General features: G+C 37.2%; 8 non-coding genes across 8 annotated transcripts; all 8 read left to right on the top strand.

Annotated features, from left to right (window-relative positions):
- The first annotated feature begins 671 nt into the window (after positions 1-671).
- Positions 672-754, top strand: TRNAL-UAG (transfer RNA leucine (anticodon UAG)). Its single transcript has one exon. It is a non-coding gene; the product is annotated as a tRNA-Leu (tRNA).
- A 1,901-nt stretch (positions 755-2,655) lies between these two features.
- TRNAL-UAG (transfer RNA leucine (anticodon UAG)) lies at positions 2,656-2,738 on the top strand. Its single transcript has one exon. It is a non-coding gene; the product is annotated as a tRNA-Leu (tRNA).
- Positions 2,739-4,639: 1,901 nt separating this feature from the next.
- Positions 4,640-4,722, top strand: TRNAL-UAG (transfer RNA leucine (anticodon UAG)). Its single transcript has one exon. It is a non-coding gene; the product is annotated as a tRNA-Leu (tRNA).
- Positions 4,723-8,657: 3,935 nt separating this feature from the next.
- Positions 8,658-8,740, top strand: TRNAL-UAG (transfer RNA leucine (anticodon UAG)). The gene has a single exon. It is a non-coding gene; the product is annotated as a tRNA-Leu (tRNA).
- A 1,903-nt stretch (positions 8,741-10,643) lies between these two features.
- On the top strand, positions 10,644-10,726 carry TRNAL-UAG (transfer RNA leucine (anticodon UAG)). The gene has a single exon. It is a non-coding gene; the product is annotated as a tRNA-Leu (tRNA).
- An 835-nt stretch (positions 10,727-11,561) lies between these two features.
- TRNAF-GAA (transfer RNA phenylalanine (anticodon GAA)) lies at positions 11,562-11,634 on the top strand. Its single transcript has one exon. It is a non-coding gene; the product is annotated as a tRNA-Phe (tRNA).
- A 4,316-nt stretch (positions 11,635-15,950) lies between these two features.
- TRNAL-UAG (transfer RNA leucine (anticodon UAG)) lies at positions 15,951-16,033 on the top strand. Its single transcript has one exon. It is a non-coding gene; the product is annotated as a tRNA-Leu (tRNA).
- Positions 16,034-17,935: 1,902 nt separating this feature from the next.
- On the top strand, positions 17,936-18,018 carry TRNAL-UAG (transfer RNA leucine (anticodon UAG)). The gene has a single exon. It is a non-coding gene; the product is annotated as a tRNA-Leu (tRNA).
- The last annotated feature ends 431 nt before the right edge of the window (positions 18,019-18,449 follow it).

The raw sequence follows: 18,449 nt of genomic DNA, 5'->3' as shown, positions 1-18,449 counted from the left end.
TCCTTAAAAAATATGCTGTGGACAAAGTCAAAAAGGCAAAAAACACAAGCTCCACACAGGTCCGTCATCTTTAATTTGAAATATAGGAGGTTTCTACTTTAATGGTGAGACAAAGCATCTACATATTTGACATTGCTCCAGTGAGTAGAGCCCACTTAAAAATGTATGGGTTGCTTGTCTCTGCAAGCAAAAGCTGGGCACTAAACTGGCATACTTGCAATGCTGGATGGTTCAGAGTGAAAACACCTATAGGCTGACAATAGTAATTGCAGGTGTTGATTAACTCATTGTGCAAAATAATTTCTAAAATGTGGTCACTTTGGGAGGTTTTCTGCTGTTTTGGTACTCTGCAAATTTCATCTGCAAGGTATTCCTGCAAAATCTGCATTGCAAAACCCAAATAGGGCTCTTCCTTTCAAAGCCCTGCTGTGTGGCCAAACAGTAGTTTCTGAAGAAATGTGGTGCATCACCGCATTTGTGAGAAATCTAACATTTCTAATATCCAAACAAAATAAATGGAGGTTTAAAAATTAATGCAGACGAAAAGTACGCATATAAAAAATGTTATTTATTGACTTTTTTGGGGTGGTGTGACAAGTTTTTAATCACAAGGAATGGTAACATTTCTGCTGACTAGCATGGAAGGAGTTAAGTTCCAATTGCATATCGAAGTCAAGATGGCCGAGTGGTCTAAGGCGCTGCGTTTAGGTTGCAGTTTCCCCTGGAGGCGTGGGTTCAAATCCCACTTCTGACATCAACATTTAATTTCAAGAAACTTTATCTTCATGTAATGTGGTTTTGAAAAATTTACTGAGAGTCTTTGGAGTGAATCTGAATTTGTCCTCTCAAAAAAGAACTCTAGGAACATCAAACAGATTTTTTGTGCATATGTCTGTTGTTCTTTTGGCACTAGAAAAATCCTTTGGACAGTCAATGAGGAGGGACTATTTCACCTCTTTGTGTTCTCTGTCCCTATTAGGGTAGGGAATCAACCTTCTACAGTGCTGTCATGAAATATATCTAGAAACGGATTTGCTGGTAAGTCTACTTTCATAGTTTTCACCTCACACATCAATAGACCATAACGATATTTAATAAACAAAAACTTAACAAGTAGGTAATCATAGTTTAAAAAATGTGAAATGCCCATGTCATTCTGACATGTTTCAGCACATTTTGGGACAAATGGTCTCACTTTTAACAATCAATAAAATATTTTCTCTAAATTTTTGTCTCTTTTTTGCTCCAATTGTTTGCATCTCATAAAAAATAAAACTTGATGTAACATTATGCATGCAAATTGTGTTTTATGTGCGACCATGACCTATTCTAGAAGCACAGGGTCAGAATTATACTGGTGCATGGAGACAAACTGAAAATGTAAAAATTCAATGGCAAAATTGCTGTCTTTTTCTACTCATTCACAAATAGTTAATGAATGTTATTAAATATGTACAGCAAAATGGAAGGCGTTTCAAATAGAAATCATGCTTCAAAAAACAGTCAAATGAAAAATTATAATATATCCCTCCAGGTGTGACACTTGACATTTGCAGAGTGTCAAACCCCCCAGAAAATGTATAGATATGGCCGAAATATCTCAGTTGGGAGAGCGTTAGACTGAAGATCTAAAGGTCCCTGGTCCAATCCCGGGTTTCGGCAAAATGCTTTTTCTTCACCGTTTACATTTTAAGGAGATATTAAACAAAGCACATGGACTGATCATGATCAAAAGGCCTAAAAATCTTAACTATCTACAGAAAACAAAATGTTAAAAATTTGAGAAACGGTAACTTTTTCCTTTTGAACACATGAATGTTTTTTAGTAATTTTTCCTCTATTTTGTTTTATTTCAGATTGACTTAGCTGTAAGAGGATTAAAAGGTAACCTGATAGCTGAAACAGACAGCACTTATCAGACACTAGCTGAATGATTAGTCAGCTTGTTTGACTTTGAAACACTGAGGCATTACTGAGACAAATGTCCTTAAAAAATATACTGTGGACAAAGTCAAAAAGGCAAAAAACACAAGCTCCACACAGGTCCGTCATCTTTAATTTGAAATATAGGAGGTTTCTACTTTAATGGTGAGACAAAGCATCTACATATTTGACATTGCTCCAGTGAGTAGAGCCCACTTAAAAATGTATGGGTTGCTTGTCTCTGCAAGCAAAAGCTGGGCACTAAACTGGCATACTTGCAATGCTGGATGGTTCAGAGTGAAAACACCTATAGGCTGACAATAGTAATTGCAGGTGTTGATTAACTCATTGTGCAAAATAATTTCTAAAATGTGGTCACTTTGGGAGGTTTTCTGCTGTTTTGGTACTCTGCAAATTTCATCTGCAAGGTATTCCTGCAAAATCTGCATTGCAAAACCCAAATAGGGCTCTTCCTTTCAAAGCCCTGCTGTGTGGCCAAACAGTAGTTTCTGAAGAAATGTGGTGCATCACCGCATTTGTGAGAAATCTAACATTTCTAATATCCAAACAAAATAAATGGAGGTTTAAAAATTAATGCAGACGAAAAGTACGCATATAAAAAATGTTATTTATTGACTTTTTTGGGGTGGTGTGACAAGTTTTTAATCACAAGGAATGGTAACATTTCTGCTGACTAGCATGGAAGGAGTTAAGTTCCAATTGCATATCGAAGTCAAGATGGCAGAGTGGTCTAAGGCGCTGCGTTTAGGTTGCAGTTTCCCCTGGAGGCGTGGGTTCAAATCCCACTTCTGACATCAACATTTAATTTCAAGAAATTTTATCTTCATGTAATGTGGTTTTGAAAAATTTCCTGAGAGTCTTTGGAGTGAATCTGAATTTGTCCTCTCAAAAAAGAACTCTAGGAACATCAAACAGATTTTTGTCCATATGTCTGTTGTTCTTTTGGCACTAGAAAAATCCTTTGGACAGTCAATGAGGAGGGACTATTTCACCTCTTTGTGTTCTCTGTCCCTATTAGGGTAGGGAATCAACCTTCTACAGTGCTGTCATGAAATATATCTAGAAACGGATTTGCTGGTAAGTCTACTTTCATAGTTTTCACCTCATACATCAATAGACCATAACGATATTTAATAAACAAAAACTTAACAAGTAGGTAATCATAGTTTAAAAAATGTGAAATGCCCATGTCATTCTGACATGTTTCAGCACATTTTGGGACAAATGGTCTCACTTTTAACAATCAATAAAATATTTTCTCTAAATTTTTGTCTCTTTTTTGCTCCAATTGTTTGCATCTCATAAAAAATAAAACTTGATGTAACATTATGCATGCAAATTGTGTTTTATGTGCGACCATGACCTATTCTAGAAGCACAGGGTCAGAATTATACTGGTGCATGGAGACAAACTGAAAATGTAAAAATTCAATGGCAAAATTGCTGTCTTTTTCTACTCATTCACAAATAGTTAATGAATGTTATTAAATATGTACAGCAAAATGGAAGGCGTTTCAAATAGAAATCATGCTTCAAAAAACAGTCAAATGAAAAATTATAATATATCCCTCCAGGTGTGACACTTGACATTTGCAGAGTGTCAAACCCCCAGAAAATGTATAGATATGGCCGAAATAGCAAAGTTGGGAGAGCGTTAGACTGAAGATCTAAAGGTCCCTGGTCTAATCCCGGGTTTCGGCAAAATGCTTTTTCTTCACCGTTTACATTTTAAGGAGATATTAAACAAAGCACATGGACTGATCATGATCAAAAGGCCTAAAAATCTTAACTATCTACAGAAAACAAAATGTTAAAAATTTGAGAAACGGTAACTTTTTCCTTTTGAACACATGAATGTTTTTTAGTAATTTTTCCTCTATTTTGTTTTATTTCAGATTGACTTAGCTGTAAGAGGATTAAAAGGTAACCTGATAGCTGAAACAGACAGCACTTATCAGACACTAGCTGAATGATTATAGTCAGCTTGTTTGACTTTGAAACACTGAGGCATTACTGAGACAAATGTCCTTAAAAAATATGCTGTGGACAAAGTCAAAAAGGCAAAAAACACAAGCTCCACACAGGTCCGTCATCTTTAATTTGAAATATAGGAGGTTTCTACTTTAATGGTGAGACAAAGCATCTACATATTTGACATTGCTCCAGTGAGTAGAGCCCACTTAAAAATGTATGGGTTGCTTGTCTCTGCAAGCAAAAGCTGGGCACTAAACTGGCATACTTGCAATGCTGGATGGTTCAGAGTGAAAACACCTATAGGCTGACAATAGTAATTGCAGGTGTTGATTAACTCATTGTGCAAAATAATTTCTAAAATGTGGTCACTTTGGGAGGTTTTCTGCTGTTTTGGTACTCTGCAAATTTCATCTGCAAGGTATTCCTGCAAAATCTGCATTGCAAAACCCAAATAGGGCTCTTCCTTTCAAAGCCCTGCTGTGTGGCCAAACAGTAGTTTCTGAAGAAATGTGGTGCATCACCGCATTTGTGAGAAATCTAACATTTCTAATATCCAAACAAAATAAATGGAGGTTTAAAAATTAATGCAGACGAAAAGTACGCATATAAAAAATGTTATTTATTGACTTTTTTGGGGTGGTGTGACAAGTTTTTAATCACAAGGAATGGTAACATTTCTGCTGACTAGCATGGAAGGAGTTAAGTTCCAATTGCATTTCGAAGTCAGGATGGCCGAGTGGTCTAAGGCGCTGCGTTTAGGTTGCAGTTTCCCCTGGAGGCGTGGGTTCAAATCCCACTTCTGAAATCAACATTTAATTTCAAGAAACTTTATCTTCATGTAATGTGGTTTTGAAAAATTTCCTGAGAGTCTTTGTAGTGAATCTGAATTTGTCCTCTCAAAAAAGAACTCTAGGAACATCAAACAGATTTTTTGTGCATATGTCTGTTGTTCTTTTGGCACTAGAAAAATCCTTTGGACAGTCAATGAGGAGGGACTATTTCACCTCTTTGTGTTCTCTGTCCCTATTAGGGTAGGGAATCAACCTTCTACAGTGCTGTCATGAAATATATCTAGAAACGGATTTGCTGGTAAGTCTACTTTCATAGTTTTCACCTCATACATCAATAGACCATAATGATACTTAATTAACAAAAACTTAACAAGTAGGTAATCATAGTTTAAAAAATGTGAAATGCCCATGTCCTTCTGACATGTTTCAGCACATTTTGGGACAAATGGTCTCACTTTTAACAATCAATAAAATATTTTCTCTAAATTTTTGTCTCTTTTTTGCTCCAATTGTTTGCATCTCATAAAAAATAAAACTTGATGTAACATTATGCATGCAAATTGTGTTTTATGTGCGACCATGACCTATTCTAGAAGCACAGGGTCAGAATTATACTGGTGCATGGAGACAAACTGAAAATGTAAAAATTCAATGGCAAAATTGCTGTCTTTTTCTACTCATTCACAAATAGTTAATGAATGTTATTAAATATGTACAGCAAAATGGAAGGCGTTTCAAATAGAAATCATGCTTCAAAAAACAGTCAAATGAAAAATTATAATATATCCCTCCAGGTATGACACTTGACATTTGCAGAGTGTCAAACCCCCGAGAAAATGTATAGATATGGCAGAAATATCTCAGTTGGGAGAGCGTTAGACTGAAGATCTAAAGGTCCCTGGTCCAATCCCGGGTTTCGGCAAAATGCTTTTTCTTCACCGTTTACATTTTAAGGAGATATTAAACAAAGTACATGGACTGATCATGATCAAAAGGCCTAAAAATCTTAACTATCTACAGAAAACAAAATGTTAAAAATTTGAGAAACGGTAACTTTTTCCTTTTGAACACATGAATGTTTTTTAGTAATTTTTCCTCTATTTTGTTTTATTTCAGATTGACTTAGCTGTAAGAGGATTAAAAGGTAACCTGATAGCTGAAACAGACAGCACTTATCAGACACTAGCTGAATGATTATAGTCAGCTTGTTTGACTTTGAAACACTGAGGCATTACTGAGACAAATGTCCTTAAAAAATATGCTGTGGACAAAGTCAAAAAGGCAAAAAACACAAGTTGAACACAGGTCCGTCATCTTTAATTTGAAATATAGGAGGTTTCTACTTTAATGGTGAGACAAAGTATCTACATATTTGACATTGCTCCAGTGAGTAGAGCCCACTTAAAAATGTATGGGTTGCTTGTCTCTGCAAGCAAAAGCTGGGCACTAAACTGGCATACTTGCAATGCTGGATGGTTCAGAGTGAAAACACCTATAGGCTGACAATAGTAATTGCAGGTGTTGATTAACTCATTGTGCAAAATAATTTCTAAAATGTGGTCACTTTGGGAGGTTTTCTGCTGTTTTGGTACTCTGCAAATTTCATCTGCAAGGTATTCCTGCAAAATCTGCATTGCAAAACCCAAATAGGGCTCTTCCTTTCAAAGCCCTGCTGTGTGGCCAAACAGTAGTTTCTGAAGAAATGTGGTGCATCACCGCATTTGTGAGAAATCTAACATTTCTAATATCCAAACAAAATAAATGGAGGTTTAAAAATTAATGCAGACGAAAAGTACGCATATAAAAAATGTTATTTATTGACTTTTTTGGGGTGGTGTGACAAGTTTTTAATCACAAGGAATGGTAACATTTCTGCTGACTAGCATGGAAGGAGTTAAGTTCCAATTGCATATCGAAGCTGTCTAAGGCGAGCGGTCTAATACCGAGCGTTCTAAGGCGCTGCGTTCAGGTCGCAGTCTCCCCTGGAGGCGTGGGTTCAAATCCCACTTCTGACATCAATATTTAATTTCAAGAAACTTTATCTTCATTTATTGATTAGATGAGGTCAAACAAAACTTAGTAATGTGGTTTAGAAAAATTTCCTGAGAGTCTTTGGAGTGAATCTGAATTTGTCCTCTCAAAAAAGAACTCTAGGAACATCAAACAGATTTTTTGTGCATATGTCTGTTGTTCTTTTGGCACTAGAAAAATCCTTTGGACAGTCAATGAGGAGGGACTATTTCACCTCTTTGTGTTCTCTGTCCCTATTAGGGTAGGGAATCAACCTTCTACAGCGCTGTCATGAAATATATCTAGAAACGGATTTGCTGGTAAGTCTACTTTCATAGTTTTCACCTCATACATCAATAGACCATAACGATACTTAATAAACAAAAACTTAACAAGTAGGTAATCATAGTTTAAAAAATGTGAAATGCCCATGTCATTCTGACATGTTTCAGCACATTTTGGGACAAATGGTCTCACTTTTAACAATCAATAAAATATTTTCTCTAAATTTTTGTCTCTTTTTTGCTCCAATTGTTTGCATCTCATAAAAAATAAAACTTGATGTAACATTATGCATGCAAATTGTGTTTTATGTGCGACCATGACCTATTCTAGAAGCACAGGGTCAGAATTATACTGGTGCATGGAGACAAACTGAAAATGTAAAAATTCAATGGCAAAATTGCTGTCTTTTTCTACTCATTCACAAATAGTTAATGAATGTTATTAAATATGTACAGCAAAATGGAAGGCGTTTCAAATAGAAATCATGCTTCAAAAAACAGTCAAATGAAAAATTATAATATATCCCTCCAGGTGTGACACTTGACATTTGCAGAGTGTCAAACCCCCCAGAAAATGTATAGATATGGCCGAAATATCTCAGTTGGGAGAGCGTTAGACTGAAGATCTAAAGGTCCCTAGTCCAATCCCGGGTTTCGGCAAAATGCTTTTTCTTCACCGCTTACATTTTAAGGAGATATTAAACAAAGCACATGGACTGATCATGATCAAAAGGCCTAAAAATCTTAACTATCTACAGAAAACAAAATGTTAAAAATTTGAGAAACGGTAACTTTTTCCTTTTGAACACATGAATGTTTTTTAGTAATTTTTCCTCTATTTTGTTTTATTTCAGATTGACTTAGCTGTAAGAGGATTAAAAGGTAACCTGATAGCTGAAACAGACAGCACTTATCAGACACTAGCTGAATGATTATAGTCAGCTTGTTTGACTTTGAAACACTGAGGCATTACTGAGACAAATGTCCTTAAAAAATATGCTGTGGACAAAGTCAAAAAGGCAAAAAACACAAGCTCCACACAGGTCCGTCATCTTTAATTTGAAATATAGGAGGTTTCTACTTTAATGGTGAGACAAAGCATCTACATATTTGACATTGCTCCAGTGAGTAGAGCCCACTTAAAAATGTATGGGTTGCTTGTCTCTGCAAGCAAAAGCTGGGCACTAAACTGGCATACTTGCAATGCTGGATGGTTCAGAGTGAAAACACCTATAGGCTGACAATAGTAATTGCAGGTGTTGATTAACTCATTGTGCAAAATAATTTCTAAAATGTGGTCACTTTGGGAGGTTTTCTGCTGTTTTGGTACTCTGCAAATTTCATCTGCAAGGTATTCCTGCAAAATCTGCATTGCAAAACCCAAATAGGGCTCTTCCTTTCAAAGCCCTGCTGTGTGGCCAAACAGTAGTTTCTGAAGAAATGTGGTGCATCACCGCATTTGTGAGAAATCTAACATTTCTAATATCCAAACAAAATAAATGGAGGTTTAAAAATTAATGCAGACGAAAAGTACGCATATAAAAAATGTTATTTATTGACTTTTTTGGGGTGGTGTGACAAGTTTTTAATCACAAGGAATGGTAACATTTCTGCTGACTAGCATGGAAGGAGTTAAGTTCCAATTGCATATCAAAGTCAAGATGGCCGAGTGGTCTAAGGCGCTGCGTTTAGGTTGCAGTTTCCCCTGGAGGCGTGGGTTCAAATCCCACTTCTGACATCAACATTTAATTTCAAGAAACTTTATCTTCATGTAATGTGGTTTTGAAAAATTTCCTGAGAGTCTTTGGAGTGAATCTGAATTTGTCCTCTCAAAAAAGAACTCTAGGAACATCAAACAGATTTTTTGTGCATATGTCTGTTGTTCTTTTGGCACTAGAAAAATCCTTTGGACAGTCAATGAGGAGGGACTATTTCACCTCTTTGTGTTCTCTGTCCCTATTAGGGTAGGGAATCAACCTTCTACAGTGCTGTCATGAAATATATCTAGAAACGGATTTGCTGGTAAGTCTACTTTCATAGTTTTCACCTCACACATCAATAGACCATAACGATATTTAATAAACAAAAACTTAACAAGTAGGTAATCATAGTTTAAAAAATGTGAAATGCCCATGTCATTCTGACATGTTTCAGCACATTTTGGGACAAATGGTCTCACTTTTAACAATCAATAAAATATTTTCTCTAAATTTTTGTCTCTTTTTTGCTCCAATTGTTTGCATCTCATAAAAAATAAAACTTGATGTAACATTATGCATGCAAATTGTGTTTTATGTGCGACCATGACCTATTCTAGAAGCACAGGGTCAGAATTATACTGGTGCATGGAGACAAACTGAAAATGTAAAAATTCAATGGCAAAATTGCTGTCTTTTTCTACTCATTCACAAATAGTTAATGAATGTTATTAAATATGTACAGCAAAATGGAAGGCGTTTCAAATAGAAATCATGCTTCAAAAAACAGTCAAATGAAAAATTATAATATATCCCTCCAGGTGTGACACTTGACATTTGCAGAGTGTCAAACCCCCCAGAAAATGTATAGATATGGCCGAAATAGCTCAGTTGGGAGAGCGTTAGACTGAAGATCTAAAGGTCCCTAGTCCAATCCCGGGTTTCGGCAAAATGCTTTTTCTTCACCGTTTACATTTTAAGGAGATATTAAACAAAGCACATGGACTGATCATGATCAAAAGGCCTAAAAATCTTAACTATCTACAGAAAACAAAATGTTAAAAATTTGAGAAACGGTAACTTTTTCCTTTTGAACACATGAATGTTTTTTAGTAATTTTTCCTCTATTTTGTTTTATTTCAGATTGACTTAGCTGTAAGAGGATTAAAAGGTAACCTGATAGCTGAAACAGACAGCACTTATCAGACACTAGCTGAATGATTATAGTCAGCTTGTTTGACTTTGAAACACTGAGGCATTACTGAGACAAATGTCCTTAAAAAATATGCTGTGGACAAAGTCAAAAAGGCAAAAAACACAAGCTCCACACAGGTCCGTCATCTTTAATTTGAAATATAGGAGGTTTCTACTTTAATGGTGAGACAAAGCATCTACATATTTGACATTGCTCCAGTGAGTAGAGCCCACTTAAAAATGTATGGGTTGCTTGTCTCTGCAAGCAAAAGCTGGGCACTAAACTGGCATACTTGCAATGCTGGATGGTTCAGAGTGAAAACACCTATAGGCTGACAATAGTAATTGCAGGTGTTGATTAACTCATTGTGCAAAATAATTTCTAAAATGTGGTCACTTTGGGAGGTTTTCTGCTGTTTTGGTACTCTGCAAATTTCATCTGCAAGGTATTCCTGCAAAATCTGCATTGCAAAACCCAAATAGGGCTCTTCCTTTCAAAGCCCTGCTGTGTGGCCAAACAGTAGTTTCTGAAAAAATGTGGTGCATCACCGCATTTGTGAGAAATCTAACATTTCTAATATCCAAACAAAATAAATGGAGGTTTAAAAATTAATGCAGACGAAAAGTACGCATATAAAAAATGTTATTTATTGACTTTTTTGGGGTGGTGTGACAAGTTTTTAATCACAAGGAATGGTAACATTTCTGCTGACTAGCATGGAAGGAGTTAAGTTCCAATTGCATATCGAAGTCAAGATGGCCGAGTGGTCTAAGGCGCTGCGTTTAGGTTGCAGTTTCCCCTGGAGGCGTGGGTTCAAATCCCACTTCTGACATCAACATTTAATTTCAAGAAACTTTATCATCATGTAATGTGGTTTTGAAAAATTTCCTGAGAGTCTTTGGAGTGAATCTGAATTTGTCCTCTCAAAAAAGAACTCTAGGAACATCAAACAGATTTTTTGTGCATATGTCTGTTGTTCTTTTGGCACTAGAAAAATCCTTTGGACAGTCAATGAGGAGGGACTATTTCACCTCTTTGTGTTCTCTGTCCCTATTAGGGTAGGGAATCAACCTTCTACAGTGCTGTCATGAAATATATCTAGAAACGGATTTGCTGGTAAGTCTACTTTCATAGTTTTCACCTCATACATCAATAGACCATAACGATATTTAATAAACAAAAACTTAACAAGTAGGTAATCATAGTTTAAAAAATGTGAAATGCCCATGTCATTCTGACATGTTTCAGCACATTTTGGGACAAATGGTCTCACTTTTAACAATCAATAAAATATTTTCTCTAAATTTTTGTCTCTTTTTTGCTCCAATTGTTTGCATCTCATAAAAAATAAAACTTGATGTAACATTATGCATGCAAATTGTGTTTTATGTGCGACCATGACCTATTCTAGAAGCACAGGGTCAGAATTATACTGGTGCATGGAGACAAACTGAAAATGTAAAAATTCAATGGCAAAATTGCTGTCTTTTTCTACTCATTCACAAATAGTTAATGAATGTTATTAAATATGTACAGCAAAATGGAAGGCGTTTCAAATAGAAATCATGCTTCAAAAAACAGTCAAATGAAAAATTATAATATATCCCTCCAGGTGTGACACTTGACATTTGCAGAGTGTCAAACCCCCCAGAAAATGTATAGATATGGCCGAAATAGCTCAGTTGGGAGAGCGTTAGACTGAAGATCTAAAGGTCCCTGGTCCAATCCCGGGTTTCGGCAAAATGCTTTTTCTTCACCGTTTACATTTTAAGGAGATATTAAACAAAGCACATGGACTGATCATGATCAAAAGGCCTAAAAATCTTAACTATCTACAGAAAACAAAATGTTAAAAATTTGAGAAACGGTAACTTTTTCCTTTTGAACACATGAATGTTTTTTAGTAATTTTTCCTCTATTTTGTTTTATTTCAGATTGACTTAGCTGTAAGAGGATTAAAAGGTAACCTGATAGCTGAAACAGACAGCACTTATCAGACACTAGCTGAATGATTAGTCAGCTTGTTTGACTTTGAAACACTGAGGCATTACTGAGACAAATGTCCTTAAAAAATATACTGTGGACAAAGTCAAAAAGGCAAAAAACACAAGCTCCACACAGGTCCGTCATCTTTAATTTGAAATATAGGAGGTTTCTACTTTAATGGTGAGACAAAGCATCTACATATTTGACATTGCTCCAGTGAGTAGAGCCCACTTAAAAATGTATGGGTTGCTTGTCTCTGCAAGCAAAAGCTGGGCACTAGAGTTGAGCGATACCGTCCGATACTTCAAAGTATCGTATCGGATGGTATCGGCCGATCTTTAAAAAAAGTATCGGTATCGCCGATTCCGATACCGGAAGTCCCATTCAAGTCTATGGGACTTCCGGTATCGGAATAAGAAAAACCCTTTCCTGCCCTTGTACAGCCTCTCTGGGGTCTGTACGGGCCTTTCGGGGGGCTGTGCCGGCCTGCCAGGGGGTCTGTGCAGGCTCCGGTGGTCTGTGCCGGCCTGCCGGTGGTCTGTGCAGGCTCCGGGGGGCTGTGCCGGCCTGCCGGGGGGCTGTGCCGGCCTGCCGGGGGGCTGTGCAGGCTCCGGGGGGGCTGTGCCGGCCTGCCGGGGGGCTGTGCCGGCCTGCCGGGGGGCTGTGCAGGCTCCGGGGGTCTGTGCAGGCATCGTCCGATGGGACTACAAGTCCCATCGGGCGATGCCTGCTACCATGACAGTGATTGACACATTAGCCAATGATGGGACAGTAGTAGTCCCATCATCCGGCTAATGTGTTAAATGTAAAAAAAAAAAAAAAAAAAAAAATTACATGCTACATACATACAACATGCATACTACATACATGCTACATTCATACTACATACTACATACATGCTACATTCATACTACATAAATACTACATGCAACATACATACTACATATATACTACATGCATGCTACATACATACTGCATGCTACATACATACCACATATATACTACATACATACTACATGCATGCTACATGCTACATACATAACACATATATACTACATGCATGCTACATACATACTACATGCTACATACTACATATATACTACATGCATGCTACATACTACATGCTACATACATACTACATGCATGCTACATACATACTACATACATACTACATATATACTACATGCATGCTACATACATACTACATGCTACATACTACATGCATGCTACATACATACTACATGCTACATACTACATATATACTACATGCATGCTACATACATACTACATACATACTACATATATACTACATGCATGCTACATGCTACATACATACTACATATATACTACATTCATACTACATACTACATATATACTACATACATACTACATACATACTACATACATACTACATGCATGCTACATACATACTACATGCATGCTACATACATACCACATACATACTACATGCTACATACATACCACATATATACTACATACATACAATACATTCATACAATACATACATAGACATACAGTACATATAACATAGAGTAACATACTTACCAATACTTGTCACATTGTTCCCCGAAGCCATTGTCTATTCCGGGATAAATATTAACATAACAAACCACAAAAATACTCACCCACGATCCGAAGCAGTCCACGAGTGTGTCCCACGACGATCTTGGGTAGAGAACTGCAGCATCAGATGATGCTGCCGTTCTCTACGGGCTGTAGGAATCCAATGACGGAAGGTAGGTATCCTTCCGCACTGTATTCCTCCGCCACTTAAAAAAAAAAAAGTCCCTAGTCTCACTTTATGCCATTGCTGTGTGGGAAATTCCCACACAGCAATGGCATAAAGTGAGACTAGGGACTTTTTTTTTTTAAGTGGCGGAGGAATACAGTGCGGAAGGATACCTACCTTCCGTCATTGGATTCCTACAGCCCGTAGAGAACGGCAGCATCATCTGATGCTGCAGTTCTCTACCCAAGATCGTCGTGGGACACACTCGTGGACTGCTTCGGATCGTGGGTGAGTATTTTTGTGGTTTGTTATGTTAATATTTATCCCGGAATAGACAATGGCTTCGGGGAACAATGTGACAAGTATTGGTAAGTATGTTACTCTATGTTATATGTACTGTATGTCTATGTATGTATTGTATGAATGTATTGTATGTATGTAGTATGTATGTGGTATGTATGTAGCATGCATGTAGTATGTATGTAGCATGCATGTAGCATGCATGTAGCATGCATGTAGTATGTATGTAGTATGTATGTAGTATGTATGTAGCATGTATGTAGCATGCAGTATGTATGTAGTATATATGTAGTATGTATGTAGTATATATGTAGTATGTAGTATGTATGTAGCATGCATGTAGTATATATGTAGTATGTATGTAGCATGCATGTAGTATGTATGTAGCATGTAGTATATATGTAGCATGCAGCATGTATGTAGTATGTATGTAGTATATATGTAGTATGCATGTAGTATGTATGTAGTATGTATGTAGCATGCAGTATGTATGTAGCATGTATGTAGTATATATGTAGTATGTATGTAGCATGCATGTAGTATGTATGTAGTATGTATGTAGCATGCAGTATGTAGCATGTATGTAGTATGTATGTAGTATGTATGTATGTAGTATGTATGTAGCATGCAGTATGTATGTAGCATGTATGTAGTATGTATGTAGTATATATGTAGTATGTATGTAGTATGTATGTAGTATGTATGTAGCATGCAGTATGTATGTAGCATGTATGTAGTATGTATGTAGTATATATGTAGCATGCATGTAGTATGTATGTAGCATGCATGTAGTATGTATGTAGTATGTATGTAGTATGTATGTAGTATATATGTAGCATGCATGTAGTATGTATGTAGCATGCATGTAGTATGTATGTAGTATGTATGTAGTATGTATGTAGCATGCAGTATGTATGTAGCATGTATGTAGTATGTATGTAGTATATATGTAGCATGCATGTAGTATATATGTAGCATGCATGTAGTATGTATGTAGCATGCATGTAGTATTTTTTTTTTTTTTTTAACATTTAACACATTAGCCGGATGATGGGACTACTACTGTCCCATCATTGGCTAATGTGTCAATCACTGTCATGGTAGCAGGCATCGCCCGATGGGACTTGTAGTCCCATCGGACGATGCTTGCACAGACCCCCGGACATCAGCACAGCCCCCCGGCAGGCCGGCACAGCCCCCCGGCAGGCCGGTACAGACCCCCACAGGGTGCACAGCCCCCCGGCAGGCCGGCACAGCCCCCCGGCAGGCCGGTACAGACCCCGGGCAGTCCACACAGCCCCCCGGCAGGCCGGCACAGCCCCCCGGCAGGCCGGCAGAGACCCCCGGAAGGCCCGAAATGACGGCGCATCATGATGCGCACACACCGCGCATCATGATGACGTCAGGCCGTCAATCAACTGAACTTCCGATTCCGATGCCGAATTCCGATATTGAAAAAATATCGGAAGTCGGTATCGGAATTCCGATACAGCAAGTATCGGCCGATACCCGATACTTGCGGTATCGGAATGCTCAACACTACTGGGCACTAAACTGGCATACTTGCAATGCTGGATGGTTCAGAGTGAAAACACCTATAGGCTGACAATAGTAATTGCAGGTGTTGATTAACTCATTGTGCAAAATAATTTCTAAAATGTGGTCACTTTGGGAGGTTTTCTGCTGTTTTGGTACTCTGCAAATTTCATCTGCAAGGTATTCCTGCAAAATCTGCATTGCAAAACCCAAATAGGGCTCTTCCTTTCAAAGCCCTGCTGTGTGGCCAAACAGTAGTTTCTGAAGAAATGTGGTGCATCACCGCATTTGTGAGAAATCTAACATTCCTAATATTCAAAAAAAATAAATGGAGGTTTAAAAATTAATGCAGACGAAAAGTACGCATATAAAAAATGTTATTTATTGACTTTTTTGGGGTGGTGTGACAAGTTTTTAATCACAAGGAATGGTAACATTTCTGCTGACTAGCATGGAAGGAGTTAAGTTCCAATTGCATATCGAAGTCAAGATGGCAGAGTGGTCTAAGGCGCTGCGTTTAGGTTGCAGTTTCCCCTGGAGGCGTGGGTTCAAATCCCACTTCTGACATCAACATTTAATTTCAAGAAATTTTATCTTCATGTAATGTGGTTTTGAAAAATTTCCTGAGAGTCTTTGGAGTGAATCTGAATTTGTCCTCTCAAAAAAGAACTCTAGGAACATCAAACAGATTTTTGTCCATATGTCTGTTGTTCTTTTGGCACTAGAAAAATCCTTTGGACAGTCAATGAGGAGGGACTATTTCACCTCTTTGTGTTCTCTGTCCCTATTAGGGTAGGGAATCAACCTTCTACAGTGCTGTCATGAAATATATCTAGAAACGGATTTGCTGGTAAGTCTACTTTCATAGTTTTCACCTCATACATCAATAGACCATAACGATATTTAATAAACAAAAACTTAACAAGTAGGTAATCATAGTTTAAAAAATGTGAAATGCCCATGTCATTCTGACATGTTTCAGCACATTTTGGGACAAATGGTCTCACTTTTAACAATCAATAAAATATTTTCTCTAAATTTTTGTCTCTTTTTTGCTCCAATTGTTTGCATCTCATAAAAAATAAAACTTGATGTAACATTATGCATGCAAATTGTGTTTTATGTGCGACCATGACCTATTCTAGAAGCACAGGGTCAGAATTATACTGGTGCATGGAGACAAACTGAAAATGTAAAAATTCAATGGCAAAATTGCTGTCTTTTTCTACTCATTCACAAATAGTTAATGAATGTTATTAAATATGTACAGCAAAATGGAAGGCGTTTCAAATAGAAATCATGCTTCAAAAAACAGTCAAATGAAAAATTATAATATATCCCTCCAGGTGTGACACTTGACATTTGCAGAGTGTCAAACCCCCCAGAAAATGTATAGATATGGCCGAAATAGCAAAGTTGGGAGAGCGTTAGACTGAAGATCTAAAGGTCCCTGGTCTAATCCCGGGTTTCGGCAAAATGCTTTTTCTTCACCGTTTACATTTTAAGGAGATATTAAACAAAGCACATGGACTGATCATGATCAAAAGGCCTAAAAATCTTAACTATCTACAGAAAACAAAATGTTAAAAATTTGAGAAACGGTAACTTTTTCCTTTTGAACACATGAATGTTTTTTAGTAATTTTTCCTCTATTTTGTTTTATTTCAGATTGACTTAGCTGTAAGAGGATTAAAAGGTAACCTGATAGCTGAAACAGACAGCACTTATCAGACACTAGCTGAATGATTATAGTCAGCTTGTTTGACTTTGAAACACTGAGGCATTACTGAGACAAATGTCCTTAAAAAATATGCTGTGGACAAAGTCAAAAAGGCAAAAAACACAAGCTCCACACAGGTCCGTCATCTTTAATTTGAAATATAGGAGGTTTCTACTTTAATGGTGAGACAAAGCATCTACATATTTGACATTGCTCCAGTGAGTAGAGCCCACTTAAAAATGTATGGGTTGCTTGTCTCTGCAAGCAAAAGCTGGGCACTAAACTGGCATACTTGCAATGCTGGATGGTTCAGAGTGAAAACACCTATAGGCTGACAATAGTAATTGCAGGTGTTGATTAACTCATTGTGCAAAATAATTTCTAAAATGTGGTCACTTTGGGAGGTTTTCTGCTGTTTTGGTACTCTGCAAATTTCATCTGCAAGGTATTCCTGCAAAATCTGCATTGCAAAACCCAAATAGGGCTCTTCCTTTCAAAGCCCTGCTGTGTGGCCAAACAGTAGTTTCTGAAGAAATGTGGTGCATCACCGCATTTGTGAGAAATCTAACATTTCTAATATCCAAACAAAATAAATGGAGGTTTAAAAATTAATGCAGACGAAAAGTACGCATATAAAAAATGTTATTTATTGACTTTTTTGGGGTGGTGTGACAAGTTTTTAATCACAAGGAATGGTAACATTTCTGCTGACTAGCATGGAAGGAGTTAAGTTCCAATTGCATTTCGAAGTCAGGATGGCCGAGTGGTCTAAGGCGCTGCGTTTAGGTTGCAGTTTCCCCTGGAGGCGTGGGTTCAAATCCCACTTCTGAAATCAACATTTAATTTCAAGAAACTTTATCTTCATGTAATGTGGTTTTGAAAAATTTCCTGAGAGTCTTTGTAGTGAATCTGAATTTGTCCTCTCAAAAAAGAACTCTAGGAACATCAAACAGATTTTTTGTGCATATGTCTGTTGTTCTTTTGGCACTAGAAAAATCCTTTGGACAGTCAATGAGGAGGGACTATTTCACCTCTTTGTGTTCTCTGTCCCTATTAGGGTAGGGAATCAACCTTCTACAGTGCTGTCATGAAATATATCTAGAAACGGATTTGCTGGTAAGTCTACTTTCATAGTTTTCACCTCATACATCAATAGACCATAATGATACTTAATTAACAAAAACTTAACAAGTAGGTAATCATAGTTTAAAAAATGTGAAATGCCCATGTCCTTCTGACATGTTTCAGCACATTTTGGGACAA

This window comes from Dendrobates tinctorius, unplaced genomic scaffold, assembly GCF_039654945.1.
Source record: "Dendrobates tinctorius isolate UK_male_01 unplaced genomic scaffold, ASM3965494v1 ptg000184l, whole genome shotgun sequence".
NCBI classification, from domain to species: domain Eukaryota; kingdom Metazoa; phylum Chordata; class Amphibia; order Anura; family Dendrobatidae; genus Dendrobates; species Dendrobates tinctorius.
Note: the sequence above shows the minus strand (reverse complement) of the source record. Positions and strands in the feature narration are given on the sequence as shown.